We start from the raw sequence: 18,584 nt of genomic DNA on the forward strand, positions 1-18,584 counted from the left end.
AGTCCGCATCCCAGGCACTAAAGCCTACTGTTCCACGGCTCAAAACTACACTTCCCGGAGGGGGCTGCGCAGGGGGAGAGCCCGCCTCCTCTTGGCCACACCCACCCAACCGCGTTCCGCTTAGCCCTTTCCGGCCGCTCCTGCGCGGCGTGGGGCGTCTCGGTACTTCTTCGCCGGCCGCGGCGGAACCGTGCCGTGCCAAAAGGACGCGATGGAGATGGCCGTTATTTCTTGTCACAAAGGGCTGTAAATACCCTTGGAAACCCACACCCCCTCTACAGGACAGTTCCTGCTGGACCCTTGTCTGAAGTGTCCAGGTAACAGTGTGTGGCTCAGCAGGATGAGATTTTGACCTTCTAACAGCCTCGACCTGTGGTCTGTAGAGGAAACTGCAGCAAGGCCACACTCCCACTGAGCTCCTGGCACAAACTGGTGCCAACACGTCTTGCAAATGGGGAAGAACACAGTGGATGCCAGCTGCACGTGCTGCTGGTCAGAGCCATGGCAGGCATGGTTCCATGGAACCGTCCTTGGAGAGTAGCTTCAGAGGTCAGCACCAGACCTTTTGTTATCAATGAGTCATGCTTCAAAATGTCCTTCATGGAGCTCCCTGCCTTTGGTATCTAGAGGTGCTTTTGAAAGCAGAGGCATCTCAGCAGGCTTTTAGTCTCTGTTCACTAACACCTGGTGAAACTGAACATCCTCTGGCACTGAGGTGGTGTTCTACAAGATTGTTTTGTGTCATTCGGTTCCCACCAGCCCATAGCTCTCACACTGATTATTTCTAACACAGAATCAGTCTTTGCATTGATCCCTCAGCTCAGATGCCTCTTGTTCTAGTCATGACAGTGATGTGTGCCACTGGGACATGCTGCAAACCCACTGAAAGCTACAATTCATGATTGTTTGATTAATTCCTTGCGTTATGTCTCCTCATCTGTCACTTTGTGAATTTTCCTTCACCCTCTCCCTTTTTGTGGTTCAATTTCCCTATTTTTTAATTCTTGCCTATGCCTCTTATATCCTCTCACTTTTTGAATTTCCTTTCTGTATTTCTCTGTGGGCTTTATGTCTCAAGATTGTGGTAGTGGTGTTGCTGCAGGGGTGGCTTGTGTGGGGATACACCAGGAGCTGTCCCCACGGTGGATGGAGCCAGTTTGAGATGACAATGACGTTCTTCTAACGTACGATCTAAACCTCCCCTGGTGCAACTTGAGGCCATCTCCCTTCCTCCTCTCACTTGTTACGAGGGAGAAGAGATCTACATGCAGCACAGACAATGTGCAGGACACCTGATCAGCCCCAGAGAGCAAACAGAGTGGGGATCAGGCGTCATTCAGGATATGACACTTGGCGTTTTGTTCAGTCTTATTTATATACTCACATCTGGGGAAGGAATTCTCAGCATTTTACTTAGTATCTAATTTAAGAAAATTGTGCTTTCTAGATGTCAAAAGGCATTCTTTCATTTTAGCTGTCGGAAAGCATACAGAATATAGACTATCCCCAAATTTCCTGTGGCTTTTACCTTACGAGTGAGGCAAAACAGTCTCTGTTTTAAACTCCCCTCTCCTCAAATAACTCCTACAACTTCTTTTGCACTTCTACTTTAGCAAATTCTTAGAGACAAGGTAAATCTACAGAAATAACTTGTGTAGCTAAAAGCAAACCCAGCTCTGAATCTTTGAACAGCACTAGGCCCTGATGGCCTGCTTCCATGGCAGATTCACTTCTGATTTAGGAAAAAATATTTAGGCTTGTTTTGTAGAACTCCTCGATTTTGCCTACACCAAGCAGCTATTAAGGAGCAGATTAATCAACCCCAAATTTCATTTGGAGTAACATTAGTCAACAGCTGAGATGTAATTTAAGCAGAACAAATCAGAGGCTGAGTGCTTTGACTGGCAGTGTTCATTCTGTGTTTATTCCCTTTTCATTTCTATGGATTTTGATAGCACCACTACAGCTTATTTAATGTTCTGCTTTTAATTTTGCTTCGAGTTTATGGTCTTTAGTTCTCTCTAGGTATTTACACCACAGAGTAAGTCTAGGTGCAAGCAATCTGCTGCCCCACTGGCAGTATTTACCTCATACCCCAGGCTCACAGGAGAACCTCCATGTTCTATTTCCTTCTACAGGTCTCTGTTAATTAAAAATACCTTGAATAGTCTGAATCCCACTGTAGCAAAACATTATGACAAAACACATCAATTACAACCAAAAACCTGCTGCCAGCACAGGTCACTCCCCAGCCCCACTCACCTCCTGTAGTCACAGCCTTTTGCTACAGCTTTCCCTTGCCCCAGCAGTAGGGAGTGGGCAGGGTAGGAAGGTGCCAAGGGGCCATATCTGCCTGGCCCCAAAACAATCACGCTACTCTGGAAGTGTTTAAAGAGCAGAAAGGTGTTTAGACAAAAAACAGGATCTCTTTGCACAAGTACAATTAAATCTGACCGCTGCTCCCTACAGATGTCACGTGCTGCCTCTCAGTTTTTTACTTATGCAAACAAAACAGTTTTATCTGAAGAGGGGAACAGATAGTGTCTGCACTCTACAACCTTCTGCCCCTTTAGATTACACTTCAGTGGATTATTCCGACTCCCCTGGCTTAGGACACTCCTGTGTGAAGTATCTGCATCGCAAAAAAAATCTATTTTATCTACTTTGTGGTTGTTCTGTTTTGGTTTGGTTCTGGTGTGGGTTTTTGTTTGTCTGCTTTTGCGGGGTTTTATTTGTTTGTTTGGTTGGTTTGTTGGTGTGTTTTTCTGCTTTGGCTTGGTTTGTTGGCTTGTTTTCCCTAAACAAATAGTTATTGTAATATTTTATTTATCTGTGTGCTTCTTTCTTTTTTTTTTTTTTCCTGGAGTTTTATAGAAGAGTCTGAAATATATCCATAACATTGGTAATTTTATATCTGTACTGAGTTTTTCTGAAACTGGGATATCATTCATAGAATCATTAAGGTTGGAAAAGTCCTTCAAGATCATCCAGTCTAACCATCAACCCAAATGCCACCATGGCCAGTAAACCATGTCCCGAAGTGCCGTGGCCATAGGTTTCTTGAACGTGACTCCACCACCTCCCTTGGCAGCCTGTTTCAGTGTTTGACTAAGCTCTTTTTATCTGATCATGTTTTAGCTCATTATTATGCTTTTCATAAAGCTCTGATTCTTCTCTTAAAGGTTATTTTGTGGAAGTGCCCCTGTGAGGTGACTGAGCAGTTTCTTTATCAGTTATTTCCTACCAAATTTGCCTGTGATGCAGGTTGAAGTCTCTCTGCCTCTCCTGACAACTCTGTTATAGCTAATCATGCAATTTACTCTGAGAATTTACTCCAGCTAAAGATGCATTAGATGTAAAAAAGCACAAATAAAGAGTTTAGGGGACTAGAAATTAGGAGAGGAAAAATTCCCAAACCAAATATTCCCACCTTTTCCCTTGCAAACTCAGCATACCTTAGGCCAAAATTACTGAGATACCACGGAGCTTTGTTTTTTCCCCCCAGTCTCTTGGTGGTGGAGTCACACAATTATTCTGCAAAAGTATGACTTGGTTAACACTTTATTAAGCAGGAAGATTTCCACTGTGCTGTAGTTGGCAGAAAAATGTGACTTGCCTCATGCATTTTATCCATCACCCTCTTCAAATAAAGAGAATGTGGCTTGAAAGGTATGTGGCTGAATGTCTCTTGCCCCACTCATCGGTTTTATCAGGCACAGATGTTAAAAATAGGAAAGATCAGATGCCACAGTTGAATGAAGATATGTCTGTGATTTTTTTTCCCCTTCAAGGACTAAATATTTCACTCTAAATCATGATTTGAAGATTACCATGTTTCATCTCGAGGATCATGGATGGCTACTCCAGTGAATTTAGTGAGTAGAAAACTAATCTATTTGCTCACAGAAAGGGTTGTAAATCACCATCATCAGACCACCAGGTGTCTGAAGTAGCACAGGACCAAATCATCTTCACCGGCTTCATTGCCCTCCTCTGGACATGCTCTTTCTTGTAGTGAGGGCCCCAGATTGAATGCAGTACTCAAGTGCTGAGTACAGGGAGAACAATCACTTCCCTGGTCCTGCTGGTCACAGTAATCCTGATCCAAGCCAGGATGCTGTTGGCCTCCATGGCCTCCTGGGCACATGCTGGCTCATGTTCGGCTGGCTGTCAGCCAACACCCTAAGATCATTCTTTGCCAGGCAGCTTTCCAGCCAGATAGGATCATTCCAGCCGGAATATAGAGTTATTGAGTAATTTAGGTTGGAAAGGACCTCAGGAGGTTATCTGCTTCAGCTTTCTGCTCAAAGCAGGTCTAGTTTCAAAGTCCAGTCAGGTTGCTTTGGGCTCTTGTGCATTCAAATTGTTTAAATGTTCAGGGCTGAGGATTCCACGGTCTCTCTGGGAAACACCTAAGCGTCAAACGGTCACAAGCGTGTAACATGCAGCTCCATCCCTGCATACCCATGCCACTTCTGTTTCTACTGCACAGCCCAACTCCACTTTTGAACTCAGGAGTTTCCTGCTCAGCCAGTCTGTTTGCCAGCTCTGTACAGCCATTCTCCTGCCATTCAGAATGGACTCTCCTGCTTTCAGAGGCTGGCCTCAAAGACTGACTGAGTCGCTGTGGCTCTTTGCCCTTTAGAGAACCCTTTTGAGATCCTATCTGCTAGCTGCCTCATGACCTGAAGTTGAGTGTTCAGCTGCTGCTTCTAACTCTCTTCTACTGCTACTGCAAGACCCTTTCACTTCAGAGGAAAAAAACATAATTGTAAGGCAGGAACCAGTATCAGCACAATCCTTGTTTTTCAGTGTCAGTTTCCTTCCAGGAGGCAAAAAGGGTATCAAACATTTGCCACTTGAGTCCGTGGCTTTATTATATGTGTTTATGAACTGGGAAAGGGGAAAAAGTGGGTGGCCAGATTCAGAAAGAAATTCTCTGTTCTGTCTCTGCTTGAAACAAGCTTACTGAAAGTTATTTATTGCCTGAATATTTTTATGCTGCCTTTGCCTTTCTAATACTCTAAGACCTACCAGGAGATGTGCTGTCTACTCCTTGAGCTTTAATACTGCCCAGTCCCCTCCATAGCATTTCAGTGAGAGTAGAGCAGATCCCCTTCCACCTTCCAAATGGAGCACTCCAAAGGTTGTCAACTGCTTTCTAGCATATGCTGTATCACAACAGATTTCCAGCTGCTTGCTCTTTTTTCACCCCCCTCTCCCTCCACACAGGGTATAGAATTCTCTCTCCTCCTCTCTTTACTGTGGGTTTGTGTGGAGAGGAAAGTTTCTGGAGGGGAGATTTCACCTACAGTGTAAAGGATTTGGTTCTCAAAGCAATTAGTCAATACTCCTCTAGAAATAAATGTGTTTTCCATCACCATTGAAAGGTCTTTACAAAGAATTCTTCATATCCCTAAATATCCCCCACTTACCTGACCCTGACTTCTGCAGAGCTTCATTGACTTTCAAGAGAACCAAGCTCTGGTCCCTGTGAAAACAGCAAAATGCAAGGGAGGCAGGGTCAGAGACAAGCTTCAGAAAGTGCTGAAGAGATGCAGTTATTTTGGCTCTCCACTTTAAACTTTAACTCAGTGATTCTTCCCTATGTGTTGGGTTTTGCACAAGGATTTCCCAGTTTGTTTATTTTCACTCTGGGACATGGATAATGGCCATGGTGATGTTGAGTTGATGGTTGGACTCAATCTTAGATGTTAAAAAGAAATTCTTGACAGTGAGGATGGTGAGACACTGGAACAGGTTGCCCAGGGAGGCTGTGGATGCCTCCTCCCTGGAGGTGTTCAAGACCAGGCTGGATGAGGCCTTGAGCAACCTGGCTGGTGGGAAGTGTCCCTGCCCATAGCAGTGGGGTTGGAACTGGATGATCTTTAAGGTCCCTTCCAACCCAAAGCATTCTGTGATTCTGATTCCATGTTCTCAGAGGTCTTATCCAACCAAAATGATTCTAGAATTTTAAGGAATAACCAAGCTGGAGAGGGAATGGGTGAAGGTCGTACAGCAACACAGCAACCCCCTTTTTTCCACACGATAAATTCAGCTGCTTTGGAGGAAACCTGACTTGGAGCATGTTAGGACAAACATTCATAATAATAAATTCTAATTGATCATTCTTGCTTGACCAGTAAAGATCATATTTCATTTTCACCAGGAGGAAATGAAAATGTCATGTACTGTAAGATGACAAGCATGGAATTTACAGTAGTGGTATGTTCTTGTAATTACTGCTACACGTGCAAATGCACACAAAGCAGAACACCAGGGCAGCTGTTTTACAACAGATTTAATCAAGAGAACATCTACATCTCCTCATAAACTTACTTAACCAACTCTGAAAAAAGAATGGAGCTCATGTGACAGGTTAATGGGGTGATGTCTTTATAAATGACAGAAGGCCACGTTAGAACAGAAAGCTGTTCACTCGCCGTTTTTTACTTTCTTTAACTTATGAGACTGTTTGACTGTTTCTTTTTGTTTCCCCTTATGAAAGCATTGCTCATACATTTTTGATTAGCAGTGGTTCACTCAAAATAAAAAGCAATTTCCAGGGAAATGGAACTTTTAACTGGGTGGATGTTGTCATTATGCTAAATACACTAAGTAAACTAAAATAGAAAATGATTTTTTTATTTTTGTTTTTTCATTTCAGATCCTCATAAGCATCCTGAGCTCCCTGCACGGGCCTGCAAGTGGAGAAAAGCGTCTGCGGATTTGCAAGCTCAGGAGAATATAACAAAGGACTGGAAACACAAAGAGGTAAGCTAGGTCTTCTGTGATAAAGGGAACCCATTAGTGGTGAGATTGACAGAGTGATTTAAAAAATTAGAATTTAAAAAAGGCAAGAGTTTTAATTCAGAAAAATAAAAATGTTGGTCTAGTGTAATATCAGCTGTACTTGAAAAAAAATCCACCTTAGACATGGTTTAAACTCAGAATCGTTGAAGTGTAACATGTGGACTAGCCTAGATTGTTCACGTTCCCTCAGACAGAAGGTATCTGGCAGTGGATCACAGAGACAGTGTTAATCTGAGGAGGATTCTCTAGATGTCTACACAGGGATTCACTAGGTGAACTGTGGCTTATCCTCATTAGGAGAAACACGTAATCTTATCTCTTAATTAGCTGGTTAGGTGACTGGCAGCTGTGGAGATACAGAGGTCTATCTTTTATTAGTAACATTATGATCAACAGTTTGGAGGGACAGTAGATCATATCTACTTTAGCTCCTGTATTCAGCACTGGTGAGGTCACACCCTCAAAGCTGGGAGCCCTCACTACAAGAAGGACATTGAGGTGCTGGAGTGGGTCCAGAGATGAGCAACAAAGATGGGGAAGGGTCTGGAGAACAGGGCTGGTGAGGAGTAGCTGAGGGACCTGGGGGTGTTTAGTCTGGAGAAGAGGAGGCTGAAGGGAGACCTCATTGCTCTCTACAACTCCCTAAAATGAGGCAGGAGTGAGCTGGGGGTTGGTCTCCTCTACCTAGGAACAAGTGACAGGATGAGAAGAAATGGCCTCTAGTCACCACAGGGAAGGTTTAGGCTGGATATGAGAAGCAGCTTCTTCCCTGGAAGGGTTCTTAAAGACTGCCCAGGGAGGTGGCAAACACCCTGCAGGTGTTTGAAAGAGGCAGAGATGTGGTGCTGAGGGACATGGTTTAGCACCAGCCTTGGTAGAGTTAGAGAATGGTTGAACTGGATGTGAGCTTAAAGGGCTTTTCTGACAGAAACAATTCTATGATTTTATGATATTTAAGCCACTCTACAACTCAGTGAATTTGTCACACAACTTACCTTTTATTATGATAAAGGAAATTGAGGTCACAGCAAGTACTCCCCCGGGTAACAGCTCTGGCTAGCTGTGTGTTCCCACCTGGCATCGCCAGCAGCCTCATTGCTCTAATACCAGTGCCAACATTCACCAGTGTATCACCATCGGGGCAAGCATTACCAAACTAGGATGGACAAAACACCGTGGAAATTGCTTGCAGATACCTTTGCACAGTGAATTTCAGTCAACATTTTTACTGTCTCTTAATTCCACAGCCAGCTCCCGCTGCCAGATTCCAGATTTTTTTTTTCCTGGAGCTCCTCTTTTGCCCAGAGTCAGATGAATGCTAGCAGCGTTTTGAGGTGGAGATATGATTGTTTTGTAGTTGTTGTTGCTTTCATTTGGTGCTAACTGGAGTAATTGGATCAGTGGTGGGGCTCCGGTTTCATAAATGTAGTGGGGATAATAGAGAAAGGATTATGTAAAAGATTTTATCTGCAGGTGACACTGACTTCCATGCTGCCTGATGCTTAACAGTAAGTTACTGTCTTCTACCACCCAGCTGCCTCACAAAGTAGACAGTGGGAGTGCCTTGATATGCAAATATCACCGCTAATCATTCAGACAATCCCTTAGTTATTGTGATTTTTTCAAGTAAGTGAATACATAAAGAAATGCTCCTTGGCCACAGCTGTTGTAATGTTCTAATGAAACGAGTCTGGAAGAGCCTGGGAAATGCTGCAACCTTCTGGATCTTTCTGTTTTCATCCTAAACCAGAATCGCTAGTTTATAAGTGGAATGGAAATTTGTAAAACATTAAAAATTTGTCATGTAAAATGAAATTTCTAAAACATTAATTTCCAAAGCAGCGATTCCTTCCCTCCCTCTGCACCTCCTTGCCATTTATTCTGTTTCTGTTAAAACACTCCCTTAGTCCTTGTTCATTTCACTTCTTGCTGTTGTATTCTCTGTTTATTTCACCTCACTGTTTAGATACAGTCCCTCCTCTTCCTTCCAAACCATAGACATCATCTCTTCCTCTTCCTGCTCATCTTCCTACACACAGCCCTATGACATTTTCTCTCAGCCCTGTGGAACTTTCTCCCTCCAACACTGCCTCCGCCCTCTGAATCCTACACAGGGATGTCTTCAGGGGCAGCCACACTGAAAATGATCTAATAATTAATAATTAAAAAGGTGACAGATAAAACCACAAGCTAATTAGTAATTGTAATACCAAATTTTCATGTCAGCCAAAATTAATACAGCCTCCAAAATGTCTAAAAAGAAGAAAAACAAATACACCTGTATTCTCAGAGACATCCCACACCCTTTTTTCTTTCTGTGTAGCCACAAGTTGCTGCACAATCCCTGGGAAACATTTCCTTAGCTGAAATCATCAGGCTTGGCTGTGCTCTTCTTACTGTTTTTACTTCAGTGTTGTGATACAGAGAAGTACTAAAAGCCAGAGGGAGATTATATAGCCTGCTTGTTCATGCCAGGAGCATCTCTAATCTTTAGCTGTCACTGTACAGCAGAGCTGAAAGACTAAAGTATACCAACAGCAAGCTGTTCCATAATCACACTAACAATGTTATTTCAAGGGCTGGTTACTTGCTGTCACTTGTTTGTGTGGTGCAGCACAGGCCCTAAACTGCAGTTATTCCACAGATCTTAATCCAGCCTCTGTGAGAAGTGATTTGTTAGGGATTTCAAAACATCCTCTGAGATCAATCTAGAGTTTTACACAGAAAACCCCTCATAATCCCTCTCAACACTCTAACATGGAGCTATTTCTGGGTATTTTGCTTCTTTTGGACTCTTTGCATTCATCTCTCGACTTTTAAATCTCAAACTTCATTTTGTCTGAAGAGTTTGAGGCTAAATGACATGAGAAATAACTGCAGTGCAAGCAGAGTGTGAGGTGGGTGGGTACTGCCCAAGCTCACAGAAATCTTTGTGTGCAGCCAGACAGGGAATTGCAGGCTGGAGGCCACCTCCCTCCAGCACACTCTGCAAGTACATAGTCTCCTGACCTGATGAGTTTGATATTTAAAGTGGGGTTTTGATGAACAGAACCTTAGTGAAAAAAATAATTCATGCTGCTTTCTGCATGCCCAGGTCGTACACCTTCGTTTTGCCCAAAGCAGGAAACAAAGTCAGCCTGTCTTACAGAGATGCCAGAAACTCAACTCTTGAGAGGACTTCCACAAGCATAATGACATCTTCTAGTACAAATGAGGGAGTGGCTAAAAGGCTAACAGAATATGGGTGTTTGACTCAAAAGGAAAAGTAAGGAGTGCTCATAAAAAATAGCACACAATGAGGTGGTTTCATAAGTATTCAGAATTTACTGTGCTAAAATTTCCTATTTCCTTTGGTAGAGATGAGAGATTTCCTGTTGTAGCTTGAATGCTGTGAGGGGTTACACTGATGTTTTATAGATCCTTTCTAAGCTGAAGGAACCAAAGAAAACACAGAAACACAGAACTGCCCAGAGTGGAAAAGACCTTTGAGATCGTTGAATCCGATCATTGGCCTAACACTGGCAAGTCCTTGACTAAACCATGTCCCTAAGCACTACATCTGCATGACTCTTAATATCTCCAGGGATGGGGATTTCACCACCTCCCTGGGCAGCCTCTTCCAATGTCTGAGAAGCCTTTCAGTGAAGAAATTCTTTCTAGTATCCAACGTAAACTTCCTTTGGCACAACCTGAGGCCAAAGGAGCTAAAACACTTCTTCAACTCAGTACCAGTGTGATTTCCTTAGAGAATAGGAATGCATTTTCTAGTGCCACCTGGCTGAGACTCATTAAGCATTAATTTATTCATTCAATGCTTGTCAAACCACTGTTAGCAGCAATCCACTAGTCACAAACACATGCTGCAGACAAATGACAAGAAATACTGGTTACACCTCTGAACAGAAATGAGTCTAATTCACCATATATTTTAGAGAACATGTTATAAAGAGTCAAATTCTGCATTATAAAAATGAACTGACCTATGTTTTAAAAGCTCTCACACCAAATCAAAGGAAAGCTTCCTCTTCAGGCAAGGCTAGTCTGGTTTTCTGGGATTATATTTCTCTCATTAAGTATTATGGGCTCACATTTAAGGTCAACAGTATTTATAAGGAGCTTTTTTAACTTGGATTTTAATGTCCAGCCAAGGATTTTTAAAGCATCTCTTAATCATAAAATCACAGAATTATTTAGAGTGAAAAAGACCTTCAAGATCATTCAATTCAACTGTTAACCCAGTGCAGCCAGGTCACCAGTAAAACATGTTCCTCAGCACTACATCTACATGGCTTTTAAATCCCTCCAAGGGATGATGACTCCACCCTTAGAGAGATTACTTCTTTCCTACTATCCAACATGAACCTCCCCTGGCATAACCTGAGGGCGGGTCTCGCACAGTGCCCAAGATCAAGATGGACAAGATGACCTTTGAGGGTCCCTTCCAACCCGATTGTTGTAGTTATATAAGTTTATTGGCTGGAAATATGACAAAATATTAACATTATTTATTAAATATAAAAAATTGCTTTCCCGAGCCAATTTTATTCGGGTTCCTTTGCCCGGTCGAAGACAGGTTGCTTACACACGGTAGAAGGCTAATAAACAGTCTAGAACAATCAGAACTCAGAATACAGATGAACAAACTGCAATCTCCCGGTGCACGCGAAACTGAACAGCACTGCTGCCTCGGGTGGCGCAGGTGAAGCACCGTCCAGTTCACAGCGGAGATGACTAAGTGGCAACAAGCTATAAACCTCAGAAATAACCAGGTAAAATAGCGTGTTTTACTCACGAACCGCCGAGCTGCTAACTACCAAAGCCTTTGCTGAACGAAGAGGTGTTGGAGTTCGTAGTTACAGTCCAAAGGGCAGTATCCACAAATTCAGAGGAAATGAGAGGGCAGGCTGCTGCAGTGAAGGCTCAACTCGAGCACTATGCTGATAAAACAAAGAGGCTAATTGCTCTGAAGATAGGAGCAAGCAGGGTGCTTGTCGCCGCCTTGAATGCCATTAACGAACGGGGGAGAGAGGTGAGAGAGTGTAACGTTATGAGTGTAACGAGCAAAAAGCATGGGAGGTCTTCCCCTATCAATACCCTTTTCGAAAACGGAAGGGCCCGATGGCACATCAGCCATTCAAATCCCGCCAAGCAATTCACAATATTTAGGTGGCGAGTAACCTGCACACGCCTTCTCTCATGGCGTCTGACACCTGCGGTTGCCTCTCTGAAACATGAGGCTTGGGGGTCGAGTTCAGCTTCCACACCCCTCCAGGCAGCCTTAAAGGCGCCTGCCTATTACGCTCCTCGACCTCAACCAGGACCCTGTAACAGAGAGGGAGAAGAAAGGAGCAGTGGCTCAAAACAGGTTTAGCCGTCTTGTTAATGCCTCGTCCAGGACACCGATGCGTTCTGTGATTCTCTGGTCTCTCAGACCTTTATCACTGTCAAACCAAGTAGCTTTTTGTTATAGAACATAAAATGCTATATTATTTTCCCTCATTTTGCTTAAAGGCAGAGCTCAAATGTACTTCAGTCAAAATTTTGTCTGACATTGCTGACTACCACCTAGACCCCAACAAAACTGAACACATCAGTTTAGTGTAAACAGAAGGAAGTTAGAAGTTACTATGCACACTTCTGTCCTTATCCTGTATGAACTAAAATGGGGGATTTATGTTAAAGATCTGATCTCTGAGCACTGTTTTGATTTAGCTGCAGCAATTAAACAGGTTAATGACTGTAGCTGCCAAAAATTGCTCTTCATGCAACAGATGCAATGGAGCTGGCAGTGGGTCTGCTCCTTGGCTGCTGTACTTCACTCTTCCTGCTAATACACACACTAAAAAGAACCCAAGGCTTCTCTTGCCTACAGCTGAACAGTCCCAGCTCTCCCAGCTTCCCCTCCCACACCAGATGTTTGAGTCTCCTCACCATCTTTATGGCCTCTTGCAGGACCTGCTCCAGCATGCCCATGTCTCCCGTGTACTGGGGAGTCTAGAATAGGGTACAACATCCCAGATGGGGTCTGATCAGTGCTAAATGGAGGGTTCAGGAGATTTTGATAGTGCTTCTAACCCAGCATGAAGTGTCATACTTTGAAGGTTACTCAAGCAGAAAGTGTATTGTTATTAAAACCCAGTTCACAGACTTTTCTGCTACTTTCCATAGAATCTTATGGAGTTCATTCCCAGTCTGGGGTTGTTCTGGTTTTGCTGGAGTTGAGTTAATTTTCTTCCCAGTAGCTGTTTTGGGCTGAGGTTGGGATTTGTGCTGGAAAAAGTGTTGATGACACAGGGATGTTTTCTTCCTGCTGAGCAGAGCTGACACAGGGTCAAGGCTTTTTTCTGCTTCTCATCCCGCCCCATCAGCAAGCAGGCTGGGGGTGCACAAGAAGCTGTGAGGGGACAGAGATGACCAAAGGCATATTCCAGATGGTAGGACACCATGCTTGGCAGATAAAGCTGGGGGAAGAAGGAGGAAAGGGAAAGGTTTGGGGTGATGCCACTGTCACATGTGATGGAGCCTGGCTGTCCTGGAGATGGCTGAGCATCTGCTGCCATGGGAAGCAGGGAAGGACTTCCGTGTTCTGCTTTGCTTGTGCACAGCTCTGGCTTTCCCTATTACACTGACTTTAGCTCAGCCGATGAGTTGCTCACTTTTACCCTTGCAGTTCTCTGCATATCACTGGTGAGGAGTAAGCAAGTGACTGCATGAGGCTGAGTTGCAGCTGGGGTTAAACTATGCCAGGGGCTTACATTCATTCTGAATCCAGGCTTTGTGATTTTATCCTGGGTTGTAAAGTTTATGGAATACTTTCTTGCCATTTTTTCTCCTCTTGCCGTTTGACTGTGGAGAGCAGAACCAGCATTCGACTTGTAACCACACTTGGGAAGCTCAGAGCACAGGATTAAGATGGTTTGCTCCCAGTTCTCAGCTATAGTTTAAGTAACGTCTACCTAACGTAGTCTGTTTCTCCAGATCTTGGGTGATGGGTTTTTGACAACTGCCACGGTTGCTTGAACAGAAACCCAGCACAAGTGAAGAACAGATACCTGGAGAAGTTAATGTTGACTGGAAAACTAAATTAAAACAGTAATCTTTGGAACCTTAAAACTAGCAGTCTGGTGAACATTACTGGTCTTGACTGATGTGCATACCCCACTGCCTTTAACAATCGAGACAAGTCCAGAAGTACTTATTTATCTGTAAGAAAATACAGGAAGACCTGACAGGATTCAACGTGACAGGGCTGTCCTCACTGGCAAACTGGATTTGATAGCTATTGGAGTATGCCCTTTGGATTAAAACATCTGAAATCCATTAAGATGGATTGCAGTGATTTTCTTGTATTTATTTTGGTTCAAATGTGATGTTAAAACAACAAAGCAAGCAGAGGAAGATTAACAACAAATGTTTTCTATGCAGGTAACAGGAGAGGCCACAAATAGAACTCATACTCCAACAGACAACATTCCAAATGTTACTTCATTTCTGCTTGTGCCTGGTGGTGGAGAGCGTGAAGGGCCCAAAGATAAATGCTGACTGTGGAGGCAGGGAATACTTAAAAGCAGGCAGGTAAAAGTGATGTGTGAAAATGAGGACTTGGCCAGTTCAAAGGCTCAAGTAAAAATTGTATCTTTCCTACAAGAGGGAAGCCAGTACTTTAGGAAAGTACAGTTGGCTCAGGAAGACAGGGAAGCTCAAGCAGTAGATGTGAGAAATGTAAAACATAAAAATGGTTGACATCAGGAACCTTTTCAGATACAAACGTTGAGATTAGCCAGCACAGGTTTGACCACACAAGTCTGCTGCAGCTTTCCCGGGACTGAACATGCCAGCATGACAGTTCTGAACATTTCTGAGAAAGAAACTGCAGAGGTTTGCTTCTCAAATTAGAGATCATCTCTTTCTAGTAGAATAGAATAGAATAGACCAGATTGGAAGAGACCTTCGAGACCTTCATGTCCAATCTATCATCCAACACCATCTAATAACTAAACCATGGCACCAAGCACCCTATCCAGTCTCCTCATGAACACCTCCAGTGATGGTGACTCCACCACCTCCCCGGGCAGTCCATTCCAATGGGCAATCACTCTCTCTCTGTGTAGAATTTCTTCCTAACATCCAGCCTAAACCTCCCCTGGCACAGCTTGAGACTGTGTTCTCTTGTTCTGGTGCTGGTTGCTTGAGAGAAGAGACCAGCCCCCACCTGGCTACAACCTCCCTTCAGGGAGTTGTAGAGAGCAGTGAGGTCTCCCCTGAGCCTTCTCCCGGCTAAGCAACCCCAGCTCCCTCAGCCTCTCCTCACAGGGCTGTGCTCCAGACCCCTCACCAGCCTCGTTGCCCTTCTCTGGACACCTTCCAGCAATTCAACATCTTGCTTAAACGGAGGGACCCAAAACTGGACACAGGACTCAAGGTGTGGCCTAACCAGTGCTGAGTACAGGGGGAGAATGACCTCCCTGCTCCTGCTGGCCACACTGTTCCTGATACATGCCAGAATGCCGTTGGCCTTCTTGGCTGCCTGGGCACGCTGCAGGCTCATGTTCAGCCTACCGTCAACCAGTACCCCCAGGTCCCCTTCTGCCTAGCTGCTCTCCAGCTACTTTGACCCCAGCCTGTAGCACTGCATGAGGTTGCTGTGGCCAATGTGTAGAACCCAGCACTTGTATGTGTTAAATCTCATGCCCTTGGACTCTGCCCATCTGTCCAGCCTGGCAAGGTCCCTCTGCAGAGCCCTTCTACCCTCTAACAGATCAACTCCTGCCCCCATCTTGGTGTCATCTGCAAATTTACTGATGCTGGACTCAATCTCCTCATCCAGATCATCAATAAAGATGTTAAAGAGCACGGGGCCCAGCACTGATCCCTGGGGGACACCACTAGTGCCTGGCTGGATGTGGCACCATTCACCACCACTCTCTGGGCTCGGCCCTCCAGCCAGTTCCTAACCAAATGCAGTGTGCTCCTGTTCAAGCCACGGGCTGACAGCTTGGCCAGGAGTTTGCTGTGGGGGACAGTGTCAAAGGCCTTGCTGAGGTCCAGGTAGACTCCATCCACAGCCTGCCCCACATCCACCAGGCAGTCACCTGGGCATAGAAGGCGGTCAGGTTAGTCAGGCAGGACCTGCCCTTCCTAAATCCATTCTGGCTGGGCCTGATCCCTTGGCCATCCTGTAAGTGCTGTGTGATTGCACTTAAGATGACCTGTTCCATGATCTTGCCTGGCACTGAGGTCAGGCTGACAGGCCTATAATTCCCTGGCTCATCCAACTGGCCCTTCTTGTGGATGGGCACCACCTTGGCCAGCTTCCAGTCCTCTGGGACCTCTCCAGTGAGCCAGGACTGTTGAAAAATGATGGAGAGTAATGCCTGTGTGTAACTAAGGGAGATAAGGGGGGGAAATGAAGAAAATTACCTTAGTCTTAGGACTTGGAAATTCAAGCAGGAAAGCAGCTAAGAAATAGTCAACTCGACACACATTCTACAGGTGACTGTAACAAAGTGAGACAATGATGCAGGAAGAGAAAAAAAACAAGCGTTAGAATGAAACATGTTTCAGAGTGTCTTTTATTTTTTGCCCCCAGACTATGGGAAAACTGATGGAAACACATAACAAAGCATGACACTCCCAAATGAGGCAAGTTGGTATATTATTTAATAGTAATAGATACAATAAAAATAGTTAACATTTGATAACAACAACCCTTTGTTACCATGCTTAGCAGGAACTTTCCATATCCCTTAGATGGCCAATAAAAAAAAAAGAAAAACAAAGAGGTTTGATTTTGTTTGTACCTTTCTTGTGTGGAGACAGACAGGGAGGTATTCAGGAAAACAATTCTGTCCCAAACACACTGCAGTATCACCATCAAGGTGTAGTTTTTGTTTCTCAGACGAAAGACCTCTTGGCCTCTTCAGAATTTCACAGGAGTCAGACTTTAAAGTCAGTAAAAATCACTGTGTTTTGAAGATTCATTCATTTTCCCTAATCCCAGATAATTAAATAAATAACAGCTTTTTACATCACACAGGATGTTGTGCATACTTGCGAAGCATTACAATGTGTGTATCTTTATCCCCCAATCTGCCAGTTATGCTCACACCCCCGAACTGATCCTTCCTTTGGAAATCTTTGATACTCTCATGTTGTTGTGACACTTTGTTAGTAAAGCTAACTTGTCCTCTTGCCCGTTTGTTAAATAGCTGATAGGAGATCTGCAGTCCTTAGAAGGATCTATAACCCTTATTAACATAGTCTTGTTAGAAGTGCAGAGCTACAGGCTCCTTGAATGAAGCGTTCAGAGAAGCAGACCCTCTTAATTCTTTGTTATCAGATATTCTGATTAATACCAGACCAATAGGTTCATTTAGAAAGTCAAAGAACAGGTTCCATGCATCTAACAGAACACACACGTGTACTTGCAGCTCAAGTCAAGGAAGTTGAAAGGGCACCAATTCTTGTGCTTTACAACTACCAAGAAGCGGGATCGGCAGTTTTAGTCGCCAAGGGGATATTTAACTAACAATTCGCAAAGCTGTACACACAATGGCTGGCACGTTTACTGCATCCAGAGGGTGTACTTCGTGTTTAAGACCTTTAATTCTCCTCCTTGCGCAGCGTGCATCCAGCTTGCTTTCCCATACAATCTGACTGGGGTGACCAGTTTACCTCCACAGCAGGTCTCAGCAAAAGCGGGACGGAGGAACAAGGGCTGAAGGGGACTTAGAGCGTCAGGTGCCGCGGAAACTGCCGCCCGCCCTTCCCCGCCCGGAGACAGCCACAGGGTCCAGGTAGCCTTTCCCGTCCCTTGTCCTCCGCCTCAGCGGTGCGTGAGGGGGAATGAGTCGCCACGTCGGCTTCCCCTACAGACATCAGCTAGAAACGTCCATGCCCGCCGAAACAGCCCGACCGAGCAGCGGGGAGCAGCGGGGAGCAGCGGGGAGCAGCGGGGAGCAGCGGGGAGCAGCGGGGAGCAGCGGGGAGCAGCGGGGAGCAGCGGGGAGCAGCGGGGAGCAGCCGTCCGCGCCTCTGCCCGTCCTCCAGGAGGGGTCCGCCCCAGCCCAGGACTAGGCGGGGGTGCCGGCCTCCCCGCGCCTCTGCCCGCCCTAGCCCAGGATTATGCACGGGTGCCGGCTTTTGACTTTGGCGGACTCTTCGCCGAGGTCAGGAGGGTACCTTGGGTGGAAGGCACCGCCTGGGCGGGACACCAGACGGCTTGAAGGGGCCGCGTGGGCCCTGTGAACCTGTGTCAGAAGCGCCTTCTCCCGCGGGTCTGCCAAGACAGAGCCATCCGGGGGAAGCTCCTTGAGCCCTCACCACCGTCTCAGCGCCACCTCGGGGGCAAGCTGCCAGCCCTGCAGTAAATCGCGCTGCCTCCGACGCCAGCCCTACATAGCCAGCCTTTCCTTCACAGGCTTTTAAGCCGGAGGAAAGACAGATTTCCTTCCTCCCCTTGCACTCCTTCCATCTCGGTTCGCCAGACCTAAGCGGTGTCTCGCATGACCTATATTTACATCCTGCGGGGAGCAACGCCCGGAGGGGGAGGAGGGAGAAGGAAGGAGGAGAAAGGAGGACGCCTTCCCACCCAGGCTGGGGGTTTGGGTGCGGACGCGGTCCCAGGATCGCTTTGGACGGGGCGGAGGAGCTGGAGCGGAAACCGCTCGGGCCGTGAGCGCCGAGCTAGTTTCGGTCCTGCAAGCCGCTTTTGCTGTTCGCGTTCGGTTTCTTTTACTCTTTCCAATCAATTAAAGCATTCTCAGAAAAAC

General features: G+C 45.4%; 1 long non-coding RNA gene across 3 annotated transcripts; it reads left to right on the forward strand.

Moving 5' to 3' along the window:
- The first annotated feature begins 167 nt into the window (after window positions 1-167).
- Window positions 168-17,320, forward strand: LOC137455147 (uncharacterized). 3 transcript variants are annotated; one of them, XR_010990766.1, is made up of 4 exons: window positions 168-317; window positions 3,792-3,875; window positions 6,668-6,774; window positions 13,673-17,320. It is a non-coding gene; the product is annotated as an uncharacterized lncRNA (long non-coding RNA). The 3 variants fall into 3 exon arrangements; XR_010990765.1 differs by lacking the exon at window positions 3,792-3,875 and having other exon boundaries at window positions 168-549; XR_010990767.1 differs by lacking the exon at window positions 3,792-3,875.
- Window positions 17,321-18,584: the final 1,264 nt, after the last annotated feature.

Source organism: Melanerpes formicivorus, unplaced genomic scaffold, assembly GCF_026170545.1.
Source record: "Melanerpes formicivorus ecotype bairdi unplaced genomic scaffold, bMelFor1.0.p_v2 SCAF_92, whole genome shotgun sequence".
NCBI classification, from domain to species: domain Eukaryota; kingdom Metazoa; phylum Chordata; class Aves; order Piciformes; family Picidae; genus Melanerpes; species Melanerpes formicivorus.